General features: G+C 57.8%; 1 protein-coding gene across 2 annotated transcripts in view; it reads left to right on the forward strand.

Annotated features, from left to right (window-relative positions):
* The first annotated feature begins 450 nt into the window (after positions 1-450).
* The window catches only part of SBNO2 (strawberry notch homolog 2), a 109,252-nt gene continuing 90,311 nt past the window's right edge, over positions 451-19,391 (forward strand). For both annotated transcript variants that reach the window (XM_077331457.1, XM_077331458.1), the window contains exon 1: positions 451-686. The gene's annotated coding sequence lies outside the window, so the exon portion shown is untranslated. The remainder of the gene's footprint in view (positions 687-19,391) is intronic.

The following is a 19,391-nucleotide window of genomic DNA, read 5'->3' on the forward strand; positions in this document are numbered from 1 at the left end:
ACACTGTGATTCTGGAGTTATTTTCATTTCTCAGTATTTTGCTCCGCTCCCTCCTCTCCAGCCTCCTGCACGGAAAGAATACCTGGCAGCAAAAGGCATGCGTTCAGTCAAGTGTTCGAAATATACACGAATGCCGTGCAAAGCAGCCTGAGAAGCCTCAAGTGTCCCGGCCGCATTCCTTGGCCTTGCCCTTCCCCGGCCCCAGCCCTTCCATGGCGCTTCTCCGCCCTACTTCCGCCCTTCTTCAGCGGACGTCAGCAGAGCGGGACCGAGGCCGGAGTCGCCCAGACCGCGGGTCGCCATATGCGGGGCAGACCGCAGGCCGCAGAGGCCCCTCGATCCCCCGCGCCCGTTCCCTCTTCGGTGGGCCGCCGGGCCTGGGGGGCGGCCGCCCTCATCGCCGCCCTGCGAAGGACCCGCCGCCCCCCAAGGCTGCCGTCGCGACGCCGGAAGTCGGCTTGCGTCAGGGGCGGGTGGAGCCGACCGGCGGCGTTCCGAGGGGGAGCCGGAATTGCCGGCGCGCGGCCCCTCCCCTCCCCTCCCCTCTGGGCCGGGCCCGACCGGAAGTCCAAGATGGCGGCGGCGAACCCGGAAGTTGGCCAGAGCCGGAGCTGCCAGCAGCCGCGCCGGGAGCCCTGAGACGGGCCGGGCCTCGGGTGCCAACTCCCGCCGGGGAGGAAGACCAGGTGAGGGCCCAGACGCTTCCGGCAGCGCAGCCCCGGCGGGAGGCTGAAGGGGAGGGGCGGGGAGCAGGGGTGCCAGCTCCAGGGCGGGAGGCTCCGGGAATCGGGGGGACGGTGGCTGGGGAGTTTGGGAAGCTCGGAGGGACGCCTTGCAAGAGAGACCAACCCCCCAAAGCAGCCCTTTCCTCCAGGGGAACTGAGCCCTGTGGCCTGGAGATGGGCTGGAATTCCAGGGGATCCCCAGGCCCCATCTGGAGGCTGGCATCCCTCCATCCCCCTCCCAAGCAGCCCTTTCCTCCAGGGGAACTGAGCTCTGTGGCCTGGAGATGAGGTGGAATTCCAGGGGATCCCCAGGCCCCACCTGGAGGCTGGCATCCCTCCGTCCCCCTCACAAGCAGCCCTTTGCTCCAGGGGAACTGAGCTCTGTAGTCTGGAGATGGGCTGGAATTCCAGGGGATCCCCAGGCCCCACCTGGAGGCTGGCATCTCAGTCCCCCTCCCAAGCAGCCCTTTCCTCCAGGGGAACTGAGCTCTGTAGTCTGGAGATGAGGTGGAATTCCAGGGGATCCCCAGGCCCCACCTGGAGGCTGGCATCCCTCCGTCCCCCTCCCAAGCAGCCCTTTCCTCCAGGGGAACTGAGCTCTGTAGTCTGGAGATGGGCTGGAATTCCAGGGGATCCCCAGGCCCCACCTGGAGGCTGGCATCTCAGTCCCCCTCCCAAGCAGCCCTTTCCTCCAGGGGAACTGAGCTCTGTAGTCTGGAGATGAGGTGGAATTCCAGGGGATCCCCAGGCCCCACCTGGAGGCTGGCATCCCTCCGTCCCCCTCCCAAGCAGCCCTTTCCTCCAGGAGAACTGAGCTCTGTAGTCTGGAGATGAGGTGGAATTCCAGGGGATCCCCAGGCCCCACCTGGAGGCTGGCATCCCTCCGTCCCCCTCCCAAGCAGCCCTTTCCTCCAGGGGAACTGAGCTCTGTAGTCTGGAGATGAGGTGGAATTCCAGGGAATCCCCAGGCCCCACCTGGAGGCTGGCATCCCTCCGTCCCCCTCCCAAGCAGCCCTTTCCCCCAGGGGAACTGAGCTCTGTAGTCTGGAGATGAGGTGGAATTCCAGGGAATCCCCAGGCCCCACCTGGAGGCTGGCATCCCTCCGTCCCCCTCCCAAGCAGCCCTTTCCTCCAGGGGAACTGAGCTCTGTAGTCTGGAGATGAGGTGGAATTCCAGGGGATCCCCAGGCCCCACCTGGAAGGTGGCATCCCTCCGTCCCCCTCCCAAGCAGCCCTTTCCCCCAGGGGAACTGAGCTCTGTAGTCTGGAGATGAGGTGGAATTCCATGGAATCCCCAGGCCCCACCTGGAGGCTGGCATCCCTCCGTCCCCCTCCCACGCAGTCCTTTCCTCCAGGGGAACTGAGCTCTGTAGTCTGGAGATGTGGAATTCCAGGGGATCCCCAGGCCCCACTGGAAGGTGGCATCCCTCCGTCCCCCTCCCAAGCAGCCCTTTCCCCCAGGGGAACTGAGCTCTGTAGTCTGGAGATGAGGTGGAATTCCAGGGAATCCCCAGGCCCCACCTGGAGGCTGGCATCCCTCCGTCCCCCTCCCAAGCAGCCCTTTCCTCCAGGGGAACTGAGCTCTGTAGTCTGGAGATGAGGTGGAATTCCAGGGGATCCCCAGGCCCCACCTGGAAGGTGGCATCCCTCCGTCCCCCTCCCAAGCAGCCCTTTCCCCCAGGGGAACTGAGCTCTGTAGTCTGGAGATGAGGTGGAATTCCAGGGAATCCCCAGGCCCCACCTGGAGGCTGGCATCCCTCCGTCCCCCTCCCAAGCAGCCCTTTCCTCCAGGGGAACTGAGCTCTGTAGTCTGGAGATGAGGTGGAATTCCAGGGGATCCCCAGGCCCCACCTGGAGGCTGGCATCCCTCCATCCCCCTCCCAAGCAGCCCTTTCCTCCAGGGGAACTGAGCTCTGTAGTCTGGAGATGAGGTGGAATTCCAGGGGATCCCCAGGCCCCACCTGGAGGCTGGCATCCCTCCGTCCCCCTCCCAAGCAGCCCTTTCTTCCAGGGGAACTGAGCTCTGTAGTCTGGAGATGAGGTGGAATTCCAGGGGATCCCCAGGCCCCACCTGGAAGGTGGCATCCCTCCGTCCCCCTCCCAAGCAGCACTTTCCTCCAGGGGAACTGAGCTCTGTAGTCTGGAGATGAGGTGGAATTCCAGGGAATCCCCAGGCCCCACCTGGAGGCTGGCATCCCTCCGTCCCCCTCCCAAGCAGCCCTTTCCTCCAGGGGAAATGAGCCCTGTAGTCTGGAGATGAGGTGGAATTCCAGGGGATCCCCAGGCCCCACCTGGAAGGTGGCATCCCTCCGTCCCCCTCCCAAGCAGCCCTTTCCTCCAGGGGAACTGAGCTCTGTAGTCTGGAGATGAGGTGGAATTCCAGGGGATCCCCAGGCCCCACCTGGAAGGTGGCATCCCTCCGTCCCCCTCCCAAGCAGCCCTTTCCTCCAGGGGAACTGAGCTCTGTAGTCTGGAGATGAGGTGGAATTCCAGGGGATCCCCAGGCCCCACCTGGAGGCTGGCATCCCTCCGTCCCCCTCCCAAGCAGCCCTTTCCTCCAGGGGAAATGAGCCCTGTAGTCTGGAGATGAGGTGGAATTCCAGGGGATCCCCAGGCCCCACCTGGAAGGTGGCATCCCTCCGTCCCCCTCCCAAGCAGCCCTTTCCTCCAGGGGAACTGAGCTCTGTAGTCTGGAGATGAGGTGGAATTCCAGGGGATCCCCAGGCCCCACCTGGAAGGTGGCATCCCTCCGTCCCCCTCCCAAGCAGCCCTTTCCTCCAGGGGAACTGAGCTCTGTAGTCTGGAGATGAGGTGGAATTCCAGGGAATCCCCAGGCCCCACCTGGAGGCTGGCATCCCTCCGTCCCCCTCCCAAGCAGCCCTTTCCTCCAGGGGAACTGAGCTCTGTAGTCTGGAGATGAGGTGGAATTCCAGGGAATCCCCAGGCCCCACCTGGAGGCTGGCATCCCTCCGTCCCCCTCCCAAGCAGCCCTTTCCTCCAGGGGAAATGAGCCCTGTAGTCTGGAGATGAGCTGGAATTCCAGGGGATCCCCAGGCCCCACCTGGAGGGTGGCATCCCTCCGTCCCCCTCCCAAGCAGCCCTTTCCTCCAGGGGAACTGAGCCCTGTAGTCTGGAGATGAGCTGGAATTCCAGGGGATCCCCAGGCCCCACCTGGAGGGTGGCATCCCTCCGTCCCCCTCCCAAGCAGCCCTTTCCTCCAGGGGAACTGAGCCCTGTAGTCTGGAGATGAGGTGGAATTCCAGGGGATCCCCAGGTCCGACCAGGAGGCTGGCATCCCTCCATCCCCCTCCCAAGCAGCCCTTTCCTTCAGGGGAACTGAGCTCTGTAGTCTGTAGATGGGCTGGAATTCCAGGGGATCCCCAGGCCCCACCTGGAGGCTGGCATCCCTCCGTCCCCCTCCCAAGCAGCCCTTTCCTCCAGGGGAACTGAGCTCTGTAGTCTGGAGATGGGCTGCGATTCCGGGGGATCCCCATGCCCCACCTGGAGGCTGGCATCCCTCCGTCCCCCTCCCAAGCAGCACTTTCCTCCAGGGGAACTGAGCCCTGTAGTCTGGAGATGGGCTGGAATTCCAGGGGATCCCCATGCCCCACCTGGAGGCTGGCATCCCTCCGTCCCCCTCCCAAGCAGCACTTTCCTCCAGGGGAACTGAGCCCTGTAGTCTGGAGATGGGCTGGAATTCCAGGGGATCCCCGGGCCACACCTGGAGGCTGGCATCCCTCCGTCCCCCTCCCAAGCAGCCCTTTCCTCCAGGGGAACTGAGCCCTGTAGTCTGGAGATGGGCTGGAATTCCAGGGGATCCCCAGGCCCCACCTGGAGGCTGGCATCCCTCCGTCCCCCTCCCAAGCAGCCCTTTCCTCCAGGGGAACTGAGCTCTCTAGTCTGGAGATGAGCTACGAATCTGGGGGATCCCCAGGCCCCACCTGGAGGCTGGCATCCCTCCGTCCCCCTCCCAAGCAGCCCTTTCCTCCAGGGGAAATGAGCCCTGTAGTCTGGAGATGAGCTGGAATTCCAGGGGATCCCCAGGCCCCACCTGGAGGGTGGCATCCCTCCCAAGCAGCCCTTTCCTCCAGGGGAACTGAGCCCTGTAGTCTGGAGATGAGCTGGAATTCCAGGGGATCCCCAGGTCCGACCAGGAGGCTGGCATCCCTCCATCCCCCTCCCAAGCAGCCCTTTCCTTCAGGGGAACTGAGCTCTGTAGTCTGTAGATGGGCTGGAATTCCAGGGGATCCCCAGGCCCCACCTGGAGGCTGGCATCCCTCCGTCCCCCTCCCAAGCAGCCCTTTCCTCCAGGGGAACTGAGCTCTGTAGTCTGGAGATGGGCTGCGATTCCGGGGGATCCCCATGCCCCACCTGGAGGCTGGCATCCCTCCGTCCCCCTCCCAAGCAGCCCTTTCCTCCAGGGGAACTGAGCCCTGTAGTCTGGAGATGGGCTGGAATTCCAGGGGATCCCCAGGCCACACCTGGAGGCTGGCATCCCTCCGTCCCCCTCCCACGCAGCCCTTTCCTCCAGGGGAACTGAGCCCTGTAGTCTGGAGATGGGCTGGAATTCCAGGGGATCCCCAGGCCCCACCTGGAGGCTGGCATCCCTCCGTCCCCCTCTCAAGCAGCCCTTTCCTCCAGGGGAACTGAGCTCTGTAGTCTGGAGATGAGCTGGAAGTCCAGGGGATCCCCAGGCCCCACCTGGAGGCTGGCATCCCTCCGTCCCCCTCCCAAGCAGCCCTTTCCTCCAGGGGAACTGAGCTCTGTAGTCTGGAGATGAGCTGGAAGTCCAGGGGATCCCCAGGCCCCACCTGGAGGCTGGCATCCCTCCGTCCCCCTCTCAAGCAGCCCTTTCCTCCAGGGGAACTGAGCTCTGTAGTCTGGAGATGAGCTGGAAGTCCAGGGGATCCCCAGGCCCCACCTGGAGGCTGGCATCCCTCCGTCCCCCTCCCAAGCAGCCCTTTCCTCCAGGGGAAATGAGCCCTGTAGTCTGGAGATGAGCTGGAATTCCAGGGGATCCCCAGGCCACACCTGGAGGCTGGCATCCCTCCGTCCCCCTCTCAAGCAGCCCTTTCCTCCAGGGGAACTGAGCTCTGTAGTCTGGAGATGAGCTGGAAGTCCAGGGGATCCCCAGGCCCCACCTGGAGGCTGGCATACCTCCGTCCCCCTCCCAAGCAGCCCTTTCCTCCAGGGGATCTGAGCTCTGTGGCCTGGAGATGGGCTGGAATTCCAGGGGATCCCCAGGCCCCACCTGGAGGCTGGGAACCCTCTCCTGCCTCCCCCCAGCTCAGGGGAGCAGCCCTGATGTATTAAGGGAGAGGCTTGGCTGACCCCTCCTCCTCCCCCTCTCCTCTCCTGGAAGCTTATTTCCCCCCCTGACCAACTTTCCAATGGGGTGCTCTTCCCCAGCCCCCTTGCTCGTAGTTCTCTGTTGCTCTGAACATGGGCTGGTTGCGGGTCTGTTTTGGGTGCGTGTCAAAGGCTGGTGGTGAAGGGGAATGGGAGAGGGTCCTCTCTGGTCCTTCCCTCACCTTCAGGCTACTAACAGGGAGGTCCTGGTTCAAATCCTCCCTCTCCTTCCAGGGCGTTGGCTGGGTGAAGTCAGGTCTCTTAGTGTTTCCCGATCTAGCCTACCTTGCGGGGCTGTTGTGAGGTTTGGGCAGGAATGTGCTGCAGTGTTGAGTTCCTTTGAGGGAGGGCAAAAATAAAAATGGACTGGTTGGTTCTAAAATTGTGTAGAAGGGGGGGGGGACAGTCTGGGACCCTATATTGGGTTGCCATTCTCCTGGTGGGAGCTGGAGAGATCTTGGAATTACAACTGGTCTCCTTGGAGAAAGCGACTGTTTTGCAAGGTTGGCTCGCTGAGGTGTCTCCTTTGATAATCCGGAGTTGGCTACCCTAGCTCTGCCTCTCCCCCCGTCCCCATTTCAAAGTAGAGACCCCGTGTCGTAGTGCTGAGAGTGTCATAGTGGACCCAGGGGATCTGGGTTCCAGGCCCCACCCTCCGCGTCTCCCTCCTTCCTTGCATCCCACCCCTATCCTGGGCTTCGCAGGCACGTGGCGTCCCTTGTGTCCTTCCTCCTTCACCCCTGGTGAGTTTCCTAGTGGGAGGCCGGCTGCAGAGTCTGGGGTCCTTCTTCTACCCCCCTTTCCTCTTCCAGCTTCCGTCCTATTGATATTTCCCGTTTGCTGTCCCTTCCCTGGACGGGGGGGGGGGGGGTTTCCGGATTGGGTGCCCCAGACAAAACCGGAGGGGAAGCTTCTCCATCCACTAGTTGCCTCGGCCTCTTTTGCAATTCCTTGCTTCAGGTTTGTTTCGGGTGCAGCCTGCGGGTCAGGGAGTGAGCCAGATTCCCGTCTGATCTCTCTGGCTTGGGAAGGATTCCTTCCTGGGATCAGAGGAGGGCATCGCCCTCCCTTTCTGCGAGGAGAGGCCGGGTCCTTGTGGGAAGGAGGGGTGGTCTTTGGTCAAGCTGGCCTTCCTGGGCGCCCAGCAGACGAGGGTGCAAAAGAGCGAAATGTTTGCTCCGCAGGCCTGCCTTCCGGGCCCTCAATCCCACAAAGGGCAGGTATTTCTCAGAGAGGGGAGAGGCCTTTGACTCAGGAGCAAACTCCCTGGGACTTTTAAGAGAGGGGGGGGCGGGGGGCGGGGAAGGAGCTTGCCTGGGTGGGCAGGGTTTGGCTTGGGACGGCCCATCTGCCATGCACCCGTTTTGGAATGAGCTCTTTTCTGTGTATTGGGAGCAACCTTATATAAGGAACGGTGCCACAGCTAGGAGCTGGTCTCGCCTTTCAAAGGCGGCCGGCCTGCCTACCTGGAGGGGATCATGTTACCCTCTTTTGTCTCCCTCCTCCAGGGAAATCTTGGCAGTTTAGCCCCCCTCCCCCCAGCCTTTCATCCCAGGGCGTGGGGGGAGGGGGGCGCAGGGGCTCTCTGGTCTCTCAAGGCCCCCTGAGTGGGTCTTTCGGCCGCCATGGGAGTGCTTTGACCTTTCCCCGTTTTCTTTCTACCTTGGTGTGTTTCTGCTTCCCCTCCCTGACTGGGATCCGCTTCTCTTCTGCTTCCTCCTGGCGGGCTGCCTGCCCGCTTTGGTCTCTTTGGTCTGGCACTCCGTGGAGCCCTCGAGGGAATGCCCGAAAGGTGCAGCTATTCTGAGTCACTTCCTGGAGTGCGGTCCAAAAAAAGAGCGCGCCCTCCCTGCCGCCTGGGGCCAGAGGTGCAGCTTGGGCTCCCGCGCCCTGCGGGGGAGCCAGCCAGCCAGCCAGCCAGCACCTGCCGAGGGACGGCTGTCGGCCCGTGGGTGGGCTGGCCCAGCTGCTTGAGCTGCGGGGAGCATCGGCAGAGGCTACTGCTCACCACGCGCTTGGCCAGCCCTCACCCAAGGGCACCCTAGTAGCCACCTTGGTTCACGACCTGTGCCTGGAGCAGGCCTGTCTCTCAGAACGGCTTTGCTGGAGTTGGTTCCCGACCCATGTTTGAAAATCCCACATCAGCTGGCTAGAGAGCCGCACTTTCCTCTCCCTGGTGGGCCTTGTGCCCGTGTTGTTGGAGGCACCCCGTCCTTATTCGCGAAGGTCCCACTTACTGGTTGTGGCAAAACGCCAGTGACAGAGCTGCTGTCCTCACATTTTGTGGTGGTGGTGGTGGTGGGGGGGGGTCTGTAAGTTGTTTGTTTGGGGGAGAATTCCTTCCTTTTGCCTGTGACTTTTTGGTCTGGGTGTGTTTTGTGGTGGGGATGTGTGAGGCTAACTAACCTGAGGCCTTGGCCCTAGAATGTTAATTAAAGGGTACAGATCTTCTGTGCACGTACAGAGTGCTTTTGCGTTGGCATTCCACAGACCAGTGATGAGAGAAGAAAGAGCTATGGGGCATCATTTCAGGAATTGAGGTTCCCACAGCAAGGGAACCTTGGGCCGTCTGGCTTAGCGGTGGGCAGGGCATGAAGTCCTTGCTATTTCAGCCAGCCGCTCACCGACTGGTTGCTCGGGGAGCTCGGCTGTGCCCGGGGGTTTTGCAGGCTACCGAGGTTAGGAATCTGAATACCGGGGGGGGGGGGGGGGACGGGACAATCCCGTCAAAATTCGCCAAACCTCATTCTTTGCGAAATCTAGAAAAGGGGAGCGCAGCCTGCGGCAGGAGGCCGTGAAGCTCGGGAAGGCGAGGAAAGGGAGGGCCGGGGGGCTCCGCGGGGAGCAGAAGGAACGGGGGCTTCCCACGCACGCACGCACGCCGCACAGACCTCCGCAAGACCTCGAAGGGGGCCGGCGGCTTCCTTTGGAGGAGGGGCTGCCCAGGGGCTGCGCCAGGGAATCCCGGCAAGCCTGTCCCAAAGCGGCAGAGTCCCCGCTCCTCCCCGGGCGGCTCCAGCCCAGCCAGCGGGGGGGGGGGGGGGGGGGAGGCGGCCGCCTGCTGACGTCCCACGACAAGCCCCGCCGCCTCCGCCGCCTCCCCCGCAGAGCTTTGTCTCTTCTGTCTCCCGCTCAGCCTCGACGCCCTCTGTCTCTAGCGCCGGCTCCCCTGAACTTCGTCTCTCCCCCGAAGCCTCTCTCCTTCCCGATGGGCCGTGCGCCCCTTCTCTCCTCCCGGATCCCTCCCTTGCCTGCGCTGCCTGGGGATTCGCATTTCCTTCAGCTGTACTTCATTCAGCTTTCCCCCCAGTGCAGGCCCCAGACGGCTGACTCTGTTCTCCTGGCCTTTGCTTAGCCTCACAACCACCCTGCGAGGTAGGTCAGCGAGCTCCCTTGGCATGAGTCACCCACAGGTTTTGCAGCACCCTCTTTCTACCTCTGGGCTGGCGGTCCATAGAGCTCTCACTGAGGCACAGATTTGGTTACAGAACTGGGGTTCGCCTCCAGACATTGAGGAGAGAATCCTGCTTCGTAAGCATGCCACATTTTTGGCACGCACCCAGAATTGCTCCCTGCCGCTGCCTGACAGAGTTTTCCTGGCAGATTTTTTTGTTTTTATTTATAGATCGACAATTTATACACCGCCCCTCTTGAACTGGCCATCTCAGGGCGGTGAACAGTTTAAACTTACGCTGGCAATAAATCAGTAAGATTGCATTAATGTCTACAAAACTTTAAAAACAGTAGATTAAAAACAGTTGTCAGCACCTGCAGGTAATTAATGATTTCCTAGGAAGTTAAGTGAGCTCGCATAGGTACCAAATCGGAGGGAAGAGTTGGGGCAGGGGATGAGAGGGAGACCCGGCAGGGGCTCATGGGAATAGTAGTCCATGGACATCTGGAGGGCCGCAGTTGGAATAACCCCGCCTTATGGTTTCCTAACTGGCCTCACCCTGAAGCCCGACGGAAGAGCTTTGTCTGGCATGCCCCACAGAGCTTGGCAAGTCCCGTCAGGGCCCTGAACTCTCTTGGGAGCTCGTCCCACCAGGCAGGAGCCAGTGGGGGGTGGGCATATTTCTTTAGGGCCAGGGGTCGAGCTGGTTAGCGTGCCTGAATCAAACTGTTCCCTAGGGAACGTATTCAGAATACTCCTTGAGCTCCTTATCAGACAGCTCCTGGCAACGGCCTTTCTCTCCTCATGTTGCCACGGCCAGGATTTTATTGTTAACTAGCAAAATACCAGTTAGAACATGTGATGTAGTGCAGGAACTCTAACTAGGGAAGGGGCTGCAGGAGGGAAAACGAGAAGGGACTATCAGGAGGGGGGGATTTCACAGTCCAAGTAGTTTGGGCTGCTTAAGGGGGTGGGGAGCTCCCCCTCACTGGCCGTCTTCAAGCAGCGGCTGGACAGATCCTTCTCCTGGATGCTGGAGGCTGGATGGCCTCTATGGCCCCTTCCCACTCTAGGATTCTAGGAGTCTAGTTCAGCCGTGGGATGGGCTGCCATATGTAACATTAACCCTGGGGATCTAGCAGACTATGCGGGTGGATTGGGTTGGGGAGTAGGATTCCGGGGGTTGAGATTGACATGGACTTTGTATTTTTACTGTATGTTTTATGTGCTCTGAGCCGCCGTGAGATGGCAGATCCAGGAGTGGCGGCATATAAGTAGAATAAACAAACAAACAAACAAATATTCTGTCAAGCTGCTCAAGGAGAGCAGCACCCTGGTCAGGCAGTCTGTAGCAGAGGCCGAGCACTGTTCTCTTTGTTTCTCCTCCCTTATCTTCACCCAGACACTTGCCAACAGAGTGTCACTCTCCTCCTCTAGTATCTCTAGACAGGCAAGCCCTCTCCTCACATACTGCACCACTCCACCTCCTCTTCGGCCTTTTCTGATTCTTTTAAACAACTCATATCTATCCAGGGCTGCATTGCAGTCATTGGAATCATGCCACAGTTTCTGTTATGCCTACTAAGCCATCTGTCCTCATGAGAAACTTGAGTGCTTCCTTTTTATTGCCCAGGCTTCAGGCATTGGCCCTGTTTGACCGCTCCTTCCCAGGTGGGCCATAGGTATTGGCTCTCCTGCCTGAGAATCCCTGTGTTGGACATCTCCTTCCCCTTGTGGCTTCTGTTTAAAGCTCTCCAGATGAATCTCCCCAGGTTCCCGCCAAACACACTCTTCTCCGTCTTGGAAAAGTGAAGCCCATCCTGTGCTGGGAGGCCTTCTTTCCCTTGGTCCCAGAATCCAAATCTCACCTGCCGGCAACATCAACGCAGCCTACGGTTCAGCTCCAGGAATGCACCGGGGGTGGGGGTGGGGGTGGGGGCCAGGACACAGGCCTGCAGTGTGTCCTTCCTGGGTGCTGGCCTACCTCCCCCTGCTCTGTCTTGAGTGAGATCCAGCATGGTGAGACGGTCAACGAGTAGCAGACCCAAAATTCAGAGGCCTGGTATGAGCCCCCAACCTCCCCTCCATGTGCACGCAGCTGGTTGCCAACCTCCAGTTGGGGGGCTTGGAGATCTCCAGGAATACTGACTGATCACCAGGCACAAGTTCCTCTGGAGAAAACAGCTGGAACGAAGAAGGAAAGAAAGAAAGAAAGAAAGAAAGAAAGAAAGAAAGAAAGAAAGAAAGAAAGAAAGAAAGAAAGAAAGAAAGAAAGAAAGAAAGAAAGAAAGAAAGAAAGAAAGAAAGAGGGAGGGAGGGAGGGAGGGAGGGAGGGAGGGAGGGAGGAATCAGAGATATACAGGAAGGGTGGTTGGTGGTTGGCCTGTGCCCCAGCCTCTCCCTTCCTCCCAGCTCTCTGGCCAGCTTACCTTTCGGGGGGGGGGGGGGGGGGTTGGCCAGCGGAGTGGCTGGCTCTTCTTCTGGCTGGAAGGAGTGGGGGGGGAGGTGGCTAGGGGCTGGGCAGACTCACCATTGGCCTTCTGTGGCCAGTGGAGGCTCCCCATTGGTGGCCAACGACCCCTCAGTGGACAGATTGGGAGGTGGTTCCGGGCCGTGTGGGAGAAAGGACCAAGTGTCTTGAGAGAGCCCCTGGAGAGGGCTCAATGTGCTGGAAGAGGGCAAGTCCCTTTGGGGCACAGTGGTGGAGAATCAGGTAGGTTCAGTTCAGTTCAAACTTTATTACAGTCATTCAGACCAAGTCATATGAAGTTAATACATAAAAGACCAAAAGAACAGGGTCATTTGATATAATACAATTTAAAACAGATCATAAAATAGAACTACATTAGAGCATCGGAGTTTTATGGTGGCGGCACAAAACTTAGCCAGCTGAGTTGTCACCTGGGGGGACTCAACACTTAGCAGCCTCTTTGCTCAGTCTACATCATGATGTTCTGGCAACTTTTTAAGGAGTGGTTCAATCAAGTTGCCACAAAAGCAGGGCAGTGGAACAATATATGCTCTCTTGTATCAATTTCGCCACTCCCACAAAAGCATTGTCTCAGAGTAAGGGGGATGTTCTTATAGCAACCCCCTAGAAGAGCTGAAGGCAAGACAGAGCATCTTGCAAGGGTAAATGCCCTTCTTTGCTTACTTATTCCCAGCCGAGACAGATAAGTGGCAGGGGCCAGAACATATCTTGTGTTAACGGGGCCAAAAAGGCTGGAGCTTTACTCAGGTCCAGTTGACGTCGATTGTCTCTCTCTATCTGCTGCTTAACTAATGATGCAGCTTGAAAGAATCAGGCAGGGCTTTGGAGACAGCTGTGCCGGAGCCACCAGCACACGGAAAGCAGGTGGAGGGATTTCCAAGGGGGGCAGAAGGGCGTGGTCTTGTAGGGTAGCCTTTTTCACCCTTCTGACCATGGAGGAAATATTTTTCAGGCTTTGAAGAGCCCTGGAGGAGGTGCCAGGCGCCTTCACGGGACTGGGCCCAGAAGTGAGAGGCCAGAGCCAGCTGATCAATCAATCCAGTGAGGCCTCATGGTGTCAGCAGCCGTCTGAACGGCAGGGAAGACCACACAGCCCCTTCCGTAGCTCCAGGGACCCCTGGCTGGGAATCCCCATTGCAGGGCAACACAGTAATGGAGGGAAGGGAGGGGCTGAGGTGTGAGCAGAACAACCCAGCGGAGCAACCAGGGGGGAAGAAGAAGGCGGTGTCTGGGAAAGGGAACCTATGGCCAAAAAAAAGAAGAGTTGGGTTTTATACCCCACTTTTCACAACCCAAAGGAGACTCAAAGCTTACAGTCGCCTTTCCCTTCCTCTCCCCACAACAGACACCTTGTGAGGGAGGTGGAGCTGAGAGAGCTCCAACAGAACTGCTCTGAAAGAACAGCTCTAGGAGAACTGTGACTAGCCCAAGGTCACCCAGCTGGCTGCATGTGGAGGAGGAGTGGGGAATCAAGCCCATTTCTCCAGAGTAGAGGCTTCCATTCTTAATTATGACACTGCTGCGGCAGCTGAACTGGAGACCGGAGGCAACTGAGTTCCTTTTGCTCTGATGTTGCTTGTCTCAGGTTACTCAACAACGTCCCTGCTAGGGAGTGAGGATAAAGAAATGAAGGAAAGGAGGACTCTGGCAGCTTCGGCCGTCAAAATCAAGTTAAGTTACGAGTGCTCCTTTCATGGACTGCCTTTCCAGAATGGAGGCTTGAGGCTGGCCCTGGCCCATTTTTATCTCCTCTGGGCAGCCCACGCTCTCAGGCCGGCCGGCTGCATCCTCTGGGCGGGAGGCTAGACCCAGCTGACCCAGCAAGCTCCTTACCGGAATACAGATCCTAGCCTCACTCTGGCTTTGGCATCCCGAACCGTGATCATTGGACGTGTTTGGGCTGCCTGAGCCCTTAGAGAACCTGAGGCAGGTAGGCAGCCGTTGCCTAGTAACCTGTTAGCCTGCTTGCATCTCCCCCCCCCCCCCCAAAGACCTTCCTTGTTTGGTCACCTGGCCTGCATGCCACGCTTTGAGTTCTCTGCCGCTTCGCCCCAGAACAGAAGGCAGGAGCGTCCGGCCATGTCAAACTGAGGCTCATGGAAACCGGAGAGCTTCCTTGACCCCCCCCCCCAGGAGAACTCTGCTTCTCTATTAATGAAGGCGCCTGATGGGGAGGGACGTGAGGGGGGAAATCCCGCCCGTTATGGCCCCGTAAATCTCCGAGGCCCCTTCCACACCTTTGGACACAAACTGTTGGGGCCGGCTTTACGGTTTTTCACGCCCTTGATTTGCGCCGTTGCGGCAGCATTCAGGGAGGCCTGGCGCTTCTCCGCCGAGTCCGGAAGGCCTGGTTTTCCTTTCCCACAAGAGAGCCCCCCCCCCCCCCGCAGAAGACGAGGCACGCGGAGTCCTGTCTTCTGGCAGCTTTTGGCGGCAAGGGACAGCCCTGGGATGCGAGCACAAGCACAGATCAGTCGGAAGCGGCAAGGCCGGTGATGTGTACAGGTGGCACTTCTACCTGCAGGCGTTGTTTAGCATGTGAAAGGAGGAGCTGAGGCATGGGGGGGGGTCCTTGGGGTCCTGGCTCATTATGGGGTCAAACAGAGGCCTCTTCTGTTCCTGTGCCATCAGGGTATCAAAGGAGGGGAAACTGGGGCTGGGCAAGTGGGAGAGACAACGTGAGCCTTTCCAGTGTACTGGTGGGCTCTTCAGGCCCAACTCAGGATCCTGCCAAGCTCATCTGTAGCAAGTTCACCTGACTTCTGGGACTCACAGCACAGGGCCTGGGGTTGGGCACTAGCTTAGGGCGGCTTAAAATAATTCTCAAGGGACAGGTCCTACGGTCACTGTGAGCTGAGGGAGCTCAGTGAAGCCTCCAGGAGCAGAGGCAGTATACCCCTATGCACCAAAACGCTGGTGGCAAACAGGGGAAGTCCCCTGGTGTCTTGCTTGAAAGCTTCCCGAGGCACCTGGGCATCTGCTGCTGCTGAAAAGGAAAGACAGGCCTTGGCCGAAACGGGTAGGGTTGCCAGCTCTGGGTTGGGTCCTGCAGGAGGAGAGTTGCAGCAGAATGGGTGGGTGCTGCTGCTCCTCTGCTGGGCTGGGCTACCCGGGCCTGAGGGACAAGGCAGCGTCCTGACTCTGGATGAACATGACCTGTGCTTGATGGGAACCAGAGCCGGGTGGGGCTACGGCATGCAGAAGGTTCTAGATTCAATTCCTGGCATCTCCAGTTAAAAATGACTCGGCAGCCAGACTGACTAGCCATGGATGGGCCGAGGGTCTGATCAGGTCTAAGGCAGCTTCACATTCATTCCACGGATGCTGCTTTGTTAGACTTCCTCCCAGTCCTTCCTGGGGCTCTTTCTGCCTTTGGCTTAATCCTTGCGCTGGGCTGGCAGGGGCTGCCAAATCAGTGTTTTTAAAAATCTGCACTGCCAGTCCAAAGGCTTCCTGGGCAAGAGCCCCCCCCCCCCAACACTCGCTGGCATCAGGAAAGGCATTGGCGGGTGCCGTGGTGCCCGTTGGGGAGCCCTGATGTAGAGGCTTTGTCTTGGTTTTCTTGGCGCGTAACCTTTGCTAACCAAATGGTGCCCTGCCAAACCCAGTCGGGCATCCTGCTTCCATGGGGGCTGGCCAGAGTCCCCCAAGAAGGTTCCTGGTAGGCCAGCCTCGTTCTGCCCTCCTTGGTGCCAAGGGCCCATGAAGCGCCTGGTGGGATCCCAGCGAATTATCCTTCCTTTGGCCGGGGCATGGGTTGAGGCAGGTCCGTCTGCCAGCGGGGTGCCAGCGTGACCTGCGATGCCCCCTGGCAACTGGCCACAGCCTAGTTTGTGGCTACCCTTTAACGGCGCTTTCTCCCTCTTTCCATTCCTCGTCGTCTTGAAAAGCAACTTGCTCACTGCTGGTTAGGCTTTGACCGATTGAATTAGGAAGTTGAGAACAAGCTTCCACAGACTGGCCACCCCTGCTGCAGCGCTTAGCCACTGGGGAGCGCAGGGCACGTCCATGTTCTAGGGCGGACATGCTGCCTGTGTGCAGCAGCCGCAAGATCCAGACAGAGCTTTCTGCCCCTCGTGCCTGTATCACTTTTTATCTTCCCCTCAACCCTTAAGCCAGTGGGTCTCCACCTTCCTCATGCCTTCCTCCACCTTCCTTCCCCTTTAATACAGTTCCCCATGTGGTGGAGACCCCCAACCATAAAATTAGGCAAGGGTTCTGTCACAGAAATTAAACCCAAACTGACAATGGCCTGAAGATCCATGGTTCATGATGGCATATAAACTGTTTTCCCCCCAGGGTTTCTCAGTTCAGTTCTGCCTCTTGTCCCACCATGCCAATCTCGCTTTTTTCCACTGCTCCAGACAGATTAATGGTCTATCTCAGTCTACCCCACAAGGCTGTTGTGTGGATGGTGTCCCCCTGGTCAAGCTGCTTGCCCTGCCACAACCCCTGTGAAATGGTCGTTTGACCCGCCAAGGGGTCCCGACCCCCCAGGTTGAGAACCACTTCCTTAAGGTGTTTTGTGGCACGTAGGTACACACCTCTTCTGGTATTGGTGTAGTGCCTAGGAGTGCAGCTTGGCATAGTGGATAGGAGTGTGGACTTCTAATCTGACAAGTAGGATTTGATTCCCCGCTCCCCCACATGCAGCCAGCTGGGTGACCTTGGGCTCGTGGAGAGTGCCTGCACTGGAAAGCTCACGCCGTGAATAAATCTTTGTTGGCCTTCAGGGTGCTCCTGGACCCCATTTTTGTCAGGCATGGAGATCTACTCAACGTGCCTAATTCTGACTGAGCCTTTGGTCGTTGCTGTGGGTTAGATGGGTTTTTGGACTTTTAGGCAGGGCGTGGAAAAGAGTGGCAAGTGGCAAGGTCTTGGCAGGTGACACTGGAATTTAGCTTTTCTTGTTGTCTTGACGGATGGTGCGTGCAGGAGCGGCCTACGTGTGAAAACCCTACTGCAGGGGTAGTCAAACTGTGGCCCTCCAGATGTCCATGGACTACAATTCCAGCAAACGCTGGCAGGGGCTCATGGGAATTGTAGTCCATGGACATCTGGAAGGCCGCAGTTTGACTACCCCAGCTCTATTGTGTCATGATCTCCTCCTTATTCTGTAAAGAAGAGCTGTCCTGGGTCAGACGGAGGGTCCAGCACCTGGTCTGAGACGCTCCAGGGAGGCAGAGAAGCTGAGGACATACAGAGGGCATAACTCCGTGGCTAATAACTACTGGTTGCCCAGTCCCTCCACGAATTCGTCTCAGGCCCCACTAAGAGCCTCTGTGCTAGGACTCTGGCCTTGTCAGATCGCAAGTGATCGGATGGGAGACCTGCCAACGAAGCCGAAAGGACTCTGTAAACAGAAGCGCGGACTCCCAAGCTGTGGAACTATCCCACAAGTTAGCACATGATCTGGTAAAATAACATTGAGCCGTGTGTTTTGAGGGTGTCCCGATTGCTTCACCTGCAATCCATACAATAGCCTGGCAAGGTAGGCCAACGTTGTCCTCATATTGCCTGTACAAGAATCCCCGACCTTGTTGAGCTGCAGAGAGGAGGGCAACCACCGGTGAATATCTCTTGCCTTGGAGACCTGTCCGGGGTTGTCATGAGTCCGTTGCAACCTGGCACCGGTGCTGCTGTTTCTTAGCTGCTGGGAAGACCAGCTTTGTTAGTTTTAAGAGAGGAAGAAGGAAACGAAAGAAATAAAGTACAGAAATATTGTGCCTCCATATGCTTGTGGTTGGCCCTTATTCAGCTCACACATTGGTTAGCTGTCTGTGTATATAATCTATACGGTAGTGCCTTAGATCTTCGGATTCTTCTTCGGGTCTGCTGTGCACTAGACAGGTTGGCTTTGCCATTTTAGATAGTTCTCCCCGTTCATCCAACCAGTTCATCAGTTTAGGTAGATTCTGTTGTTTCCAATTCTCAGCTGCGATTATTCTTGCCATGGTAGTTGCATGGAAAAAGAAATCTATCTTCCTTCCTTCCTTCCTTCCCCCTCCCCCCCTCTCTCTCTTTCTCTCTCTCTCTCTCTCTCTCTCTCTCTCTCTCTCTCTCTCTCTCTCTCTTTCTTTCTTTCTTTCTTTCTTTCTTTCTTTCTTTCTTTCTTTTTCGGCTTCTATTCCGCCACTCCCGAAAGGCTTGTGGCAGTTTACGATTAATATATAACCTCATAAAACATTAAAATTCCCAATTATAACCCCCCCACCGATGGCAACAAACTGTGGCCCTGTGGCCCTGTGAAAGCCCGCAGCTGTCCCAGGAGGTCATTCCACCTTGGAGGGGCCAGGACTGAAAAGGCTGTGGCCCCGGTCCAGGCTAGAGGAACCTTCCTCAGGTCAGGGACCTCCCAACGGATTCCTACCTGCTGAGCATAAAGCCCTTTACACACACACACACACACACACACACACACACACACACACACACACACACACACACACACACACATCCTGTGGAAATGAGTTCCCCAAATTAATTGTATGTTGCATGAAGAATTCCCTTTGCTCTATGCAGCTAATTTCACTGGTAATTATTGGGGAGTGATTAAAAATGCCGTCCTGCCCCCTTTCCCCTTAGTGTGCACCAGAGTTTGTTTCTTTCCCGGTGTAGGCAGAGAGGTGTAGGCTACCATCACCGCCCCCCCCCCCCCCGGAGGAGACTGTACCATGTGCTTTTTGTTGCGTTAACCTCCATGAGCTGATCCAGCAGGGCTCTCCTTATGGTCAGGGATTCTCCATTGTGGCTCTGACAGGCCCATCTATCAGAGTCCGCTTGGAGCTTATCAATGCGGATAATTAAACGCAGCCTCTTAGAAGCCGGCTGGTGCCGTTAAATGTGCCTTGGGTAATTGGATCTAGCCCCGGGGAATCGTATTTCTGTGTTGGTTGGAAGCCTTTTTTTCCCTTTAATACGGAAGCATGACTTAGTGGTTAGAACGCCGGGCCAGCTGAGTTGTATGCACAGGCCTATAAGCTGCTTCTGGGGCTTCCTAAGCTGATGAGGTTCCTATACAAAACGAGCCCCCCCCCCCAAGTATTTCAGCTTTTCAAGGGCCTGCACCATACAGAACGGCTGCTGCAGAATGGCTGCTCCGAGATCCGATGTGCTCTTCTCAACCGTGCCAGCCCGCCCAGCCCCTCATCCTTCTCCTCCTGTTATTTATTTATTATTATTTATTATTTAACTTATTACCCTCCCGCTCCCGAACCGGCTCGTGGCGGGTCACAATCTGCCCATATAAAAACCCATTCAAACCCCATTAAATGCAGACACACATATACATACCATAAACAGACTCCTAAAAAAATCATGGCGGTCTTCAACCCCACTAACCCCCCCCTCAAAAGAAAATATCTATATAGAGGAGAGGAGTGGGAAGAGGGCGCCTAGATCAGGGGTAGTCAACCTGTGGTCCTCCAGATGT

The sequence above is a fragment of the Paroedura picta genome, chromosome 4, assembly GCF_049243985.1.
Source record: "Paroedura picta isolate Pp20150507F chromosome 4, Ppicta_v3.0, whole genome shotgun sequence".
Classification (NCBI taxonomy): Eukaryota; Metazoa; Chordata; class Lepidosauria; order Squamata; family Gekkonidae; genus Paroedura; species Paroedura picta.